The sequence below is a fragment of the Phocoena sinus genome, chromosome X (assembly GCF_008692025.1).
Source record: "Phocoena sinus isolate mPhoSin1 chromosome X, mPhoSin1.pri, whole genome shotgun sequence".
Taxonomy (NCBI): Eukaryota; Metazoa; Chordata; class Mammalia; order Artiodactyla; family Phocoenidae; genus Phocoena; species Phocoena sinus.
In genome coordinates this window covers 125,072,751-125,085,463 of record NC_045784.1, presented here as the reverse complement: position 1 = coordinate 125,085,463, position 12,713 = coordinate 125,072,751, and the positions used below count along the sequence as shown (strand labels likewise).

Here is a 12,713-nt window from a genome sequence, read left to right as displayed (position 1 = left end):
GTAGTAAAGAATCCACCTTCCAATGCAGGGGACGCGGGTTCAATCCCTGGTCGGGGAACTAAGATCCCACATGTCACGGGGCAACTAAGCCCGCACGCCACAACTACTGAGCCCACGTGCCTCAACGAGAGAGCCTGCGTGCTGCAAACTACAGAGCTCACGCACCCTGAAGCCCGTGCGCCACAACTAGAGAGAAGCCCATGAGCCACAACAAAGAGCCGTGCCACAACAAAAGATCACGCGTGCCTCAACGAAGACCCTGCATGCCACAAATAAGACCTGACGCAGTGCTTGCTTCGGCAGCACATATACTAAAATTGGAACAATACAAAGAAGATTAGCATGGCCCCTGCGCAAAGATGACACGCAAATTTGTGAAGCATTCCATATTTTTTGTGACCACCTAGAGGGGTGGGATAAGGAGGGAGGGAGGGAGATGCAAGAGGGAGGGGATATGGGGATATATGTATATGTATAGCTGATTCACTTTTATAAAGCAGAAACTAACACGCCATTGTAAAGGAATTATACTCCATTAAAGACGTTAAAAAAAAAAAAAAAAAAAGGATTTCCCTGGTGGCGCAGTGGTTAAGAATTCACCTGCCAATGCACGGGACACGGGTTGGAGCCCTGGACCGGGAAGATCCCACATGCTGTGGAGCAACTAAGCCAGTGCGCCACAACTACTGAGCCTGTGCTCTAGGGCCCACGAGCCACAACTACTGACCCTGCGTGCTGCAGCTACTGAAGCCCACGTGCCTAGAGCCCGTGCTCCGCAACAAGAGAGGTCACCGCAATAAGAAGCCCGCGCACTGCAACGAAGAGTAGCCCCCGCTCGCCACAACTAGAGAAAGCCCATGCACAGAAACGAAGACCCAGCACAGCCAAAAAGAAATAAATAAATTTATTTAAAAAAACAAAGACCTGATGCAGCCAAAAAAATAAATAAAGAAATTAAATAAATAAATTTTTTTTTTGAAGTGATAGCATTTTTTAAAAATGTATTTTCCTTGTCAAGGCCAAGACAGTCTAAGTTCAGAGCCCTGCTCTGCAACACACTTGCTCTGGGACTTTGGGCAAGTTAACTAATCCCTGCAAAATCTGTAAAATAATAATAATAATATTGTGTCCCTCAGGGGTTACTGTGAGGATTAAGTGAGATGAGTGCAAAGTGCCCACCACTCATGTATAATAGCTATTATTGCCTCCAAAGCAACGTATTCCCACTTTGGGGCGTGATTCCCATGGAATCAATTTCTAGAAATAATACCTGGATTTGAACTAACTGTTGAAAAATTCACATCAATAGAAGCCAGGACTTGGAGGTTAAGATCCCTCCCTGTCTACACACTACCTCCTTATTATCAAGAGCACTTTTATCCATTCCTCTGCTGATGGACATCTAGGTTGTTTCCACATCTTGGCTACTGTGAACAGTCAGTGCTACAATGAACATGGGAGTGCTAATATTGCCCCGAGATTTTCAATTCTTTTGGATAAATGCCTAGAAGTGGGAAAGCTAGACCATATGGTAGTTCTGTTTTTAATTTTTTGAGAAAACTCCACACTGTTTTCCATAGCAGCTGCACCATTTTGCATTCCCTCCCAACAGTGCAAGTATTCCAGTTTCTCCACATCCGTACCAAAACTTATTAGCTTTGATTTTTTCTGACAACGGAACATTATTCATCCTTGAAAAAGAAGGAAATTCTGCAATATGCAACAACATGGATGAACCTTGAGGACATCATGCTAAGTGGAATAAGCCAGTCGCAGAAACACAAATATGGCATGATTTTCCTTACATGAGGCATCAAAATAGTCAAATTCATAGAACCAAAGCTTAGAATAGTAGGGCTGCCCTGGTGGCGCAGTGGTTAAGAATCCTCCTGCCGGTGCAGGGGACACGGGTTCGAGCCCTGGTCCGGGAAGAGCCCACATGCCGTGGAGCAACTAAGCCCATGCGCCACAACTACTGAGGCTGCGCTCTAGAGCCCGCGAGCCACAACTACTGAGCCCACGTGCCACAACTACCGAAGCCCGCACACCTAGAGCCCATGCTCCGCAACAAGAGAAGCCACTGCAATGAGAAGCCTGCGCACCGCAACGAAGAGTAGCCCCTGCTCAGCGCAACTAGAGAAAGCCCATGTGCAGCAACGAAGACCCAACGCAACCAAAAATAAATTTTTAAAAAAAAGCATAGAATGGTAGTTGCCAAGAAAGGGGCAAGTTACTAATCAGTGGGCATAAAGTCCCAATCAAGGAAAATGAATGTTATAAATAAAATTTTAAACATGATTTAATTTAATTTTGAAGTATAATAAATCACTTTTATTGAAGGCACCTCACCCCCTCCTAGGTATTCTCTCAAATGATCAGTTGATAAGGTATCTGCTGTCTGAGATAATGGGCTATTGAGATAGACATGGATAAGTCACAGTAGTCCCCAAACAAATTTTGCCAAGAAAATAACATCTAGGGACTTCCCTGGTGGCATAGTGTATAAGACTCTCCGCGCTCCCGGTGCAGGGGCCCCAGGTTCGATCCCTGGTCAGGGAACTAGATCCCACATGCTGCAACTAAGAGGTCACATGCCGCAACTGAGATTTCTCATGCCACAACTAAGGAGCCTGCCTGCCACAACTAAGAAGCCCGCCTGCCACGACTTAAGGAGCCCACATGCTGCAATAAGCAGCTGGCCGGCCGCAATGAAGGAGGCTGCCCGCCGCAACTAAGACCCGGTGCAACCGAATAAATAAATAAATACATATTTTTAGAAAGAGAGAAAATGACATCTAGTGAGTCCAAAGACCTGGGATCCACCACATAAAACAGACTTTCACTGCTCCCTCTCACCTTCCCCAGGGTTACTCTACACTCAGTCATCCGGACCCACCTTTCAGTGTTCTCTCCTGCCACTGGGTCTTCTCACACACACACACACAAACACATACATACAGAGACAGAGGGGACCAGCATATAATAGTCATTAAGAAAATACCTCCTCAGTGAATAAATGAAGGAAGTGGAATTGTTCTGATTATATTGGGATAGAGGGTGTCCCCAGTCTCCTCTGTGATGGTTCTGAGAAGTCTCCCAAGAGCACAACTGGATAACCACCAGATTAGAAGTTCCCTATGATCCTTCCCTTATCTACCAGACTGTGATCCTGCAACGGGTTTTTTAAAGGGAAGAGGAAAAAGCAAAGTACTAATACTGGATATCAGCAAAGAAATCAGTGTATTTTGTCTCAGAGTCATTTCCATCCATTTACACTTCCCCAGGAGAGAAAGAGAATATGACTGGCCATGACAGGGATGTGAGGGATGCATGTTGACTCCAGGACCCATCCTCTTTTCAGTCTGATCATTCACATTCCATTAGTGGCTTTCACTGTGTGAAGTGAGAGGATATTCCAATGCTATGGCCCCTGTTTGGTCCCCCAACTTATATCTGCCCGTGGCCATGCCTCTGCCCATGCCCTGTTACTCGCCATCACGTATCTCATCAGCGCCTATCTGAAGATCAAGGGAAAAAACCTACGGATGTGCAGAAGATTTTCAAGGGATCAGACTTGAGAGCATGAAATCCTTACCAGTTTAACCCCAGCCAAGAGATAGTTCTCTCTGGACATTCAAAGAAGAATGAAATTGTGCTCAAAAGACACCTAGAGCCAACCAGATTGGTTACTGAGTGGATGCAGCCTGGCAAGAGGTTTGCATGGTGGAAAAAAGTGTGTTTTCATTCGTGTTTCAGTCCCCAGGACTGCTCTAGGAGCTGAAGAGCAGAAGCTGAAAGTGGACAGGCAGGCATTGTGTGCAGTTGAACTTTTTACAGCTGTGAACGCTGGAAAGGGCCAAATCACATAGTGCAAGCCGGGGTCTTAAAGGTAATGCCTTTACATGCAGACATCTCTCCCCTGAGAATTATTCCTCAGGGCCAGTGCTGAAAAACGCCCGTGCTTTTTATAGTAATCTTCCTGGCTGCCCTCAAGAGCATTTTATAAAGTGTTTTATATGTACTAGAAGTCAGAAGAGTTACAAGTGGGATTCTGAGTGCAATGGTTAGATACATTTTTTTTTTTTTTTTTTTTCGGTACGCGGGCCTCTCACTGTTGCGGCCCCTCCCGTTGCGGAGCACAGGCTCCGGACGCGCAGGCTCAGCGGCCATGGCTCACGGGCCCAGCCGCTCTGCGGCATGTGGGATCTTCCTGGACCGGGGCACAAACCCGTGTCCCCTGCATCGGCAGGCGGACTCGCAACCACTGCGCCACCAGGGAAGCCCAGATACATTAAAAGCAATGATCCCTCCATTAAAAGGCCTCACTCATGAGTATGACCTGCGTACCCTGCCATCTAGGTTAGGTTCCAAAAGCACGAGTGTTCTCAGCAATATATGGCTTTACTCTTTCAGGCACCTGGTATATTCCAGCTAAGAGAAAATATCATCTCTTGCTCTGATCCTCTTTTGAGATAGATGTTAATGTAATACTGGGTTTCCCTCATTACATAACATTTATTCATCAGCTACTATTTTTCCTTTTCTCCACTTGTACCCAAACGTTTCCACCTTTGGAAGAGACATTAGGTTTGGCCACTGTGCTGGCAACAACAGCAGTCTAGCAAGTAATAGCAATAACAAGCAACAGTAGGCAGCAATACTCGTCTAGAAAGTTCCTCCCTGCCCAGTCCACTCCTGTTCACATAAAGTAATGTTACATAGGTGCAACTAGCGGGCTATTTTTACCACCAGGCAATATAGCTGAATTCACTGTTAGCCCCAATTTGGCATTTGGGGTGAAGGCACATCCTGCGCCATCAGGCCCTTAGGAATTGTGACATAAAGGTTAAAAACACATATATCGCTGAGACCACTCCTGCTTTTGGAACCTGACCAGAGCAAACAGAAACCTGCAAACCTGAGTGGCCTCGCGCTGGGAGACATTTTCATAAGACGTGATGATGGATTGGATAGTCATTAATGACTGAATGAGAGCCTAGTAATGTGTCAGTATCTTTTGACTTCTATGGTTGTCTTGCGGTAAGGGATCCTAAATTTCTTGCTGAGGAATCATCGCTGCTTCCAGACCTTGTAGTTGCAGCCCTGGTTCTATGACCACTGCACCAAGCAGGGAAAAAAGAAAAAGTTGGGGTGATACGGGGAAGAAAGTACACCAGGACCTTCCTCACCCCCTCTTCCCCAGACCCACCAGAAAAACAGAATCTATCCAGCGGGGACAGTCCTGTAGCCCCACTCACGTTCACGTTGAATGTGAGCACATACTCGTGAAAGCGTACAGCCCAGCCCTTCGTGCCTTTATTTCTCCCCCACTTCAGACAACCAATATTTCAACTACCCGTTCCAATTCTCACCAAACTATTACTCTGAGGACATCTCTCTGCCCATTGCTGGAAATTATCAGCTGTAATAATACCGCCGATATTATTTCTGTATTCAGACCAGATCGGCTGGTCTGAAGAAATGACGCTCAACTGTCCCAAATTAGCACAGTATCTTCTGTTCTGGTTCTTTTACGGCGCTCACAGCATCTGCATCTGCCACCAGGCAAGCAAAGCCCAGGCTAGGGTCAGTGTCTCTTCCTGTCAGGACCACTTGCAGCCCCCAGGGCTACCAGCATCAGTCTGACCTGCCAGCTATGCTCGGGGCCTTCCCCCCCAGGGAATCTGCCATAGAGTCATCTACATTCTCTGTCTCTTTCGCTGGCAGATAGAACAGCTCTTATTGGCATTTTGTGCCTCAAAGGGTGCAAGAGGAATATGTCTAGATTCAGTTCATCTCTGCATTGCTGCAGACCCCCGATGACCGCTCGTTTCATGGACCCAAGTAGCTACCTTAAGTGAGCACACAGGGATATCTGCCTGTCAATTCCAATCACCTTCCTAACCTGGAAGGGGGTTCTTCCGATGGGCATCAACATGCCGTACTTTGATGCAACCCTCAAATTTCCATAGGGCTGTGCCCCACATGGGCATCCCTTTAATAGGCCAGGTTTTTTCCACTGCCCTCCTGCTTGACCACGTGGACAGACCACTGGCCACTGCCCATGAATCAGTAAAGAGCCAAACATAAAAGTGGGCTTTTACCACTGTTCAATTCTTCCCTCCCTGCTGGGGAAACAGCAGGCAATTCAGCCCACTGAGCTCATCCATTTCTTTTTACCTTCTTCTACTGGAGTGGAGGCCTCCCAAACAGGGAGGTCCATTCACCTTGGAACTGGAGTCTACAAACCAAGCAACTCTTTGTCAAGAGCTGTTCATAGGGCACTATCCAAGTGACGATAGAATTTGGCATCTCCTTCTGCAGTTCCAGAGTCAGTCCTGGGGGAAAAGAGGCTCCGTGCTAGAGCGAGTATCTCCTCCTTGCATTCCCCAGGCAGCATGATCCCATATAAACAATCTCCATTTTCTTATGGAACTCTTCTGGGCACTGCCATCCCCATTAGAGTGTTTCTCTGACATCACCCAAGACATTGTATTTCCGGTTTTAAGATCATTTTAGGTCCTTCCGTCAAGGGGGTAGCTTTAATTAATAACATCCAACAGCGAGGTAGTAAATGCCACTCCAATGGACACTCTCTAGTCCAAAGTCCCAGTAGCTGTCACTCGGAGGCACTCACAGGTTTTTGCCATAAGCTCCACACTCCACGTAGGGCTAGCGCACAGAGAATTCGTTCCCGCCAGCACTCCAGCTTCCGTGCTACGCTGTGTGCGTTCCGGCAATCTTACTGTTTCCCATTTAGCATGTCCAGTTAATATCGCTCGGAAGGGTGGACGCACATGCCTTCTGCTTTGCAATATTAGGTAAGGGAAGCGTTCCCCAGTCAGATACAATGTCCATCCCCATAATACAATCAGGTAAAAGAGACACAACCACTTCACATAAAGGCCGTTCAAACATTCCAATTCTCCTACAAACGTTTACTTTAATTCCATCAACCATTACGTTCCTAACTGTAGCCTCTGTTAGGACTTCCTCAACAGGTCTGGGTTTTACAATACCGGGTAGGGGAAGTGCTCCCCAGCCAGACGTGATACCTATTCCTATAAAATATTCAGGTAAAGTTGACACAACTTCTGTACATAATACCTGCTTAAACATTCCAACTTTCATAATCCTATTTACTCTTACACTTTTACATTCTCTCAATCAGATTGTAGCCTGAGTCAGGGCTTCATCAATGGGTTTTGGTACTACCGTTGTTGGAAGTTTCTCTTCTCCACCCCGACCCTTATTTGACCTGCCCTTGTGCAAAAGGCTTTGGGTCCCCAGGGAGGGTGTTACAGCAAAGTCTCCCTGCCTGATGCACGCAGAAGCCAATACTGTGCCACGGGCTTTTGAGAAAAGAAAAGGTTTGCTTGCAAGGTCCACTGGTAAGGAGACAGAAGGCAGGGCTCAAAGCTGTCTCCCTGATCTGGAGTTCGGTTAGGTGAGGATGGGTTGGTATGCAGAAGCGCTGGCGGGGCAAGTTTTGATTGGAGGGCTTTGGAACTTGGCCATTAATGGTAAGGTATGGTTAAAGGGGGCTTCAGCACCAGATCTTCCTGGACAAAGGACCCTTTGCTTCTGAAAGGGTTTGAAAGGGTTCCGATGTTCAGGTTCTGGTCATGTCCTGGTCCTTTGGTTCGTGGGTAGGGGGCTGGGGGGTCCTTTGGTTCCGGGTGTGACTTGAGGTCAAATTTTTCTCCTCTGCGCATGCTCTGGCTGCATGACTCACGCTTCTGTTCTGTTGTCTCTGAAAAACAACTCAGTATCTTGCTAGAAACAGGATAGGGCCAATTGGGGCTAGCTCTGCGGCTATAAGGGGTCGGTCGAGACAAAGGACCCAGGCCCTTTTGTCGTTCTTCAGCCAAACCGCTGCCCCAAGCAACTGCTGGTCAGGTTTCTTCTTGTAATTTTTGCCTTCCAGCTTTTAAAATTTCTCCAAACATGGGTAAATAGAGCGAGCTTGTTGGGGCCCTTTAATGTTAGGGAACCAGCAGGGCTTCCCTTTGCCCAACGTTCGTTTATTTTAACCCCATCAATGTTCATTGTTTTCATCCCATTTCCTAACAACCATCTAAAATTTTCCATCCTGCTGGGACAAGTCCTGTGATCCCCCCCTTTCTGATTCCTCTTTGTTCCGCCCCTTTCAGTATTTGCTTTTTTCACCTTATTTCTAAACAATCTTTTAAAAGCTTCCACCCGGTTGGGAAGAGTCCCTTGACTGTCCCCAGGCCTCTTCCCATTCTCTTGTTAATTCAACTAATGTTTTTATTAGCATCTGTAAGACCCATAAGGGGAAGCTGAGATGGCAAACTTGATAAATCCTCCAGAACTGTTTTTCGATTTTGCAGCAATAAGGTTATATGGGGTGCCCACGTGAAGGGGGCCCCCGAGAGACACAACATTTAATGACCTGGGTAAAGGGCATATTCAGTGGGTGAATATCCTGGTCATCAAAAAACCAGTCCTACGTGGCTTGTATACGAAGCATGCTTCATTTGGGGAATTCCACTTGGCATTCATAGAGGGTGACAGTCCCCCTTCTCGGGGTGAACAGACCTTAGAGTGGCTTTTATCCAGTCCACCAGGCTGGCTGTTCCCCTGGAAATAACCCACTTTGTGTCTGGATCATGTATGGTGTCAAAACCCAAAGTCTGCATACTAAATCAAACAAAGCAGGAAGATGAGTTTCTTGCAAGGCTTTTGACCTGCACTCCAGAAAACTCAAGGCAACAAGAGCAATGAGTTCCGAGTTGCTCACAGACTAAGGGATTTTTATGGGGTAAATGCTGAAGTTATTTGGCTTTTTCAGTAATCATCTTCCCTATTTGGATCAGGACAGCTGAGTCTGAGGAACAAGGAAGTCCAGAGATGACAGGAACAGAAGAATTGGCTTTGGAGGATAGGCTGGTGTCCTATGCTCTCCTGAGAAGAGCTGTCAATTCCTGCACGGTTAGGTTAAGTTTCCTTTATGTGCCTGCACTGACTGTCTCCATTTTGTCCTTGACATAAGTGACTCCATTTTAGTTTGGTTCTACGGTAGCCATCTGTGACTGTTCCATAGTGACCTGTGACCTCCTGTGTCAACCCAAATTTGCTCTTCCACTCCGTAGCATTCAAAACCAAAGCCACAGCTCCTAAATTACTTACTCTCATGATCCATTTTAGTAAAGTTTCCTCAGGAAGCTGATGATACCAAATCTGCAAAATGAAACAACTCCTTCACACTGTCCCCCCTTGTTTCAATAGTTCCAAGAAGGTTTTGCTCTCCCCCACATGACGGCTTTCTTTGTGACCAGAGGTTGTACAGGTACTTTCTGTTGCCCCTACATAATTCTTCCCTTTCTAGGTGGCTCTGAGGCTAGTGGCCCAAGCTCAGACTGACCCAAATCTGACCTTGGTTTAGCATCAAGGCTGGACCCAGCATTTTCTTTTACTTTTAGTTTAGCTATTATAGATAACACTAGCCAAGGGACTGAATATTTTGCCGTTATCTTATTAGTATGTATTTCCTTATGCATCCAGTGAACTAACTTCCCAGGAGTTGGATCCACCTCTATATTCTACTGGTAACTTCTACCCTTAGTACCTGACTGCAGCACAGCTGCTGCTACATACCACATGTGGCCATGTAGCCACCAAGGAAGCAAAGGTTCCTCATCCCCCACCCTTTCATCCTTTTTCTTCCCAAACCACGTGTTTACATGAGCCAGGACCTTGTTATAGCAAACCTCAGTTCTGATACCAACTAGAAGTGTCCAGATGCCAATTACAAATAGTGGGGAGGAGGTGTTTTCCCACTACCACCAGGCAATTCTCCAGACACCAACTGAGTGTCCTACAATGCAACTCAATTCTGATACTAGCTACCCAGGGATAGGATCCAGTTCCGCAGGTTAAGGGCTCAGTCCTACAAGAATGCCTTCTCACCACTTCAGATGCCAGTTTCAAGCCCAAGTTATCACCTGTGCTTCTGACCGATCAGCTACAGACTGGAGGTTCCAATGACCCACCTCCTCAGGTTCAATTAATCTGCTACAGCAGCCCACAGAACTCAGAGAAAACATTTTACTTACCAGATCCGCAGTTGATCACAAAGTGATATAACTCAGGAACAGCCAGATGAAAGGGATGCATAGGGCAAGGCATGGGACATGGGAGCAGAGTTCCCGTGCCTTCTCCAGGTGCACCACTCTCCCAGCTCCTCCGCGTGTTCACCGACCCAGAAGCTCTCTGAACCTTGTCCTTTCAGGTTTTTATGGAGGCTTCATTACACAGGCACGACGGACTAAATTATTGGCCATTGGCAGCTGAACGCAATCTACAGCCCATCTCCCCTTCTTAGAGGTGGGGGAGGAGGGACTGAAAGTTCCAACCTTCTAATCACTAGTTGATTCTCCTGGCAACCAACCTCCCACCCTTAGGTTACCTAAGGGCTTTCCAAAAGTCGCCTCATTAACATAACAGAAGATACCTTTATGGCTCTTAGCACAGGAAATTCCAAGGGTTTTAGGAGCTGAGAGCCAGGAACCATGGAAAAAGAAGACTGAATGACCAAATATATATTTCTTATAAATCACACTATCACATCAACCAAATAAGAGATCATTTCCAGTACCCAGAAGCCCCTATGTATCCCCTCCAGATCACCACTGCCCCTTGAAGGATGTCACTATCCCAAATTGTACAGTAACTAGTTCCTTGCTTTTCTATATGGTTTAATCACAAGTATGCAGTTCCAAATCTTTCAGTATAGTTTTCCATAGTTCTGAATTTTCTATAAATGGCTCCTGTTTCATCACCAGGGCGATGAGAATGTACTGATTAGGGAATATATACAGGAGTAGCCTTTCTGAGTCATAGTTGTACTTCATTTTCTACTTCATTAGAAAATGTCAAATTATTTTCCAAATTAGTCATATCAGTTTTTTGTTGTTGTTTTCTTTCATAATTGAGATTTCATTGGTTGTTTTGAGGATCAGTACACAGGCATTTCAAGTTGTACATAATTCTTAACATATGTACCAAAAATCTAAAAAATCATGTAGTTGTGATTCTTTTCTCAACAGTTATCCTAGTGACTTTCCAGCTTAAAATGTGGAGGCAAATTTTCCTTAACAAGATATCAAGAACCAGTAACTTCCAATATTGATATGCTGTTACATCGTGAGTCCCACTAATTCACAATTTAATATCATGTACACTACATACTCAAATTGTCAATCATTCACAGCACATTAACAAAGTTACTAGAAGAACTGGACTACCACGACCAAAGATGTTACAGAGTGCACAAAATTCTGACCAGGAGAGCCAAGATCGAGGAGTGAGTGGTTTGCCCTAGGAAACAATTCTACCAAAAACAACATGGGAAGAGAAGTAATTTAAAGTGTTCAAGACATTTAAATGCACAGCTGACTCCAAACTGCCATTTAGTATGCTTTGTATTATAGGATATAAAACCTACCGCCCATCTATGGAATGTTAAGCTGACACCCAAGACAACCAAAGCCTCCTGTATTCAATATCCCACTGTTTTCTGGTTGCACCAAAAAATAAACACCCAGCAAATGATTTCAACCTCTTAAAAAAGAAGCATTTACACTTAAAAAATGGGATGAGATGAGATCCCCTCCGCGGCATGTGGGATCCTCCCGGACCAGGGCACGAACCCGTGGTCCCCTGCATCGGCAGGCGGACTCCCAACCACGGCGCCACCAGGGAAGCCCCCTCCTCGTTTTTAGTTCCTCCATTTTCTGCAGATAACTTTCCTTCAGTCCCTTGGTTAGCCACTTCGGCCTGTTTTCCCTTTGCTCCCCTTTTCCCTCTTGTTTGCACTCTTTTGTCTGAAGATTTACCTTTTCCTGCCGCCTTTCGGCTTCGTTTCCACTTTTGCGGGAGCCGGTTTCGCTGACAACCTCGCCAGTCTCCTCTCGTGCTCCTCCTTCGCCGCCCCCTCGGCGGAACTGACCTTCCCCTTGGGCAGCGTGGCTGCCGGGGCGGGCTCGTGCCCGGGGCCTGTGGGTCCCGGCCGCGCGCCGAGGGCTTCGCGAAGCTGGCTGCCTGGTCGCTGCCGCTCCTCCCGCGGCCCGAGCTGCTCAGTCATGTTAGTTTTTATTCTCACTAAAAGTGATAGCTCATCCTGTTTGGTTTCAAGTCAGGATTTCTTACAGCTTACCGCATGTGCCTGGCCTCTTAGGTATCTTCTTGTATTCCTAGTTTGCTAGGAATTTTTTTTTTTTTTTTTTTCGGTACGTGGGCCTCTCACTGCTGTGGCCTCTCTTGTTGTGGAGCACAGGCTTCCGGGCGCGCAGGCTCAGTGGCCATGGCTCACGGGCCCAGCCGCTCCGCGGCATGTGGGATCCTCCCGGACCGGGGCACGAACCCGTGTCCCCTGCATCGGCAGGCGGACTCTCAACCACTGCGCCACCAGGGAAGCCCTTGCTAGGAATTTTCATCGTAAAAGAATGTTGACTTTTATCACCTGATTCATCTGCATCTTTTTGAGAGGATCATATGGTTTTTCCCCTTTAATTTGTTGATGTAGTGAATTACATTGGCTTTCTAATGGTAATCTTGTATTCCTGGGATACATCCTACTTTGTCATGATGATTTATTCTATTTATATATTGCTGAATTCTATTAGCTAATATTTGGTTAGAGTTTTTTTTTTTTTTTTTTTTTTTTGGTTAGAGTTTTTATATGTATC

General features: G+C 46.2%; 1 non-coding gene across 1 annotated transcript; it reads left to right on the top strand.

Annotated features, from left to right (window-relative positions):
* The first annotated feature begins 287 nt into the window (after positions 1 to 287).
* LOC116748211 lies at positions 288 to 394 on the top strand. Its single transcript, XR_004348222.1, has one exon. It is a non-coding gene; the product is annotated as a U6 spliceosomal RNA (small nuclear RNA).
* The last annotated feature ends 12,319 nt before the right edge of the window (positions 395 to 12,713 follow it).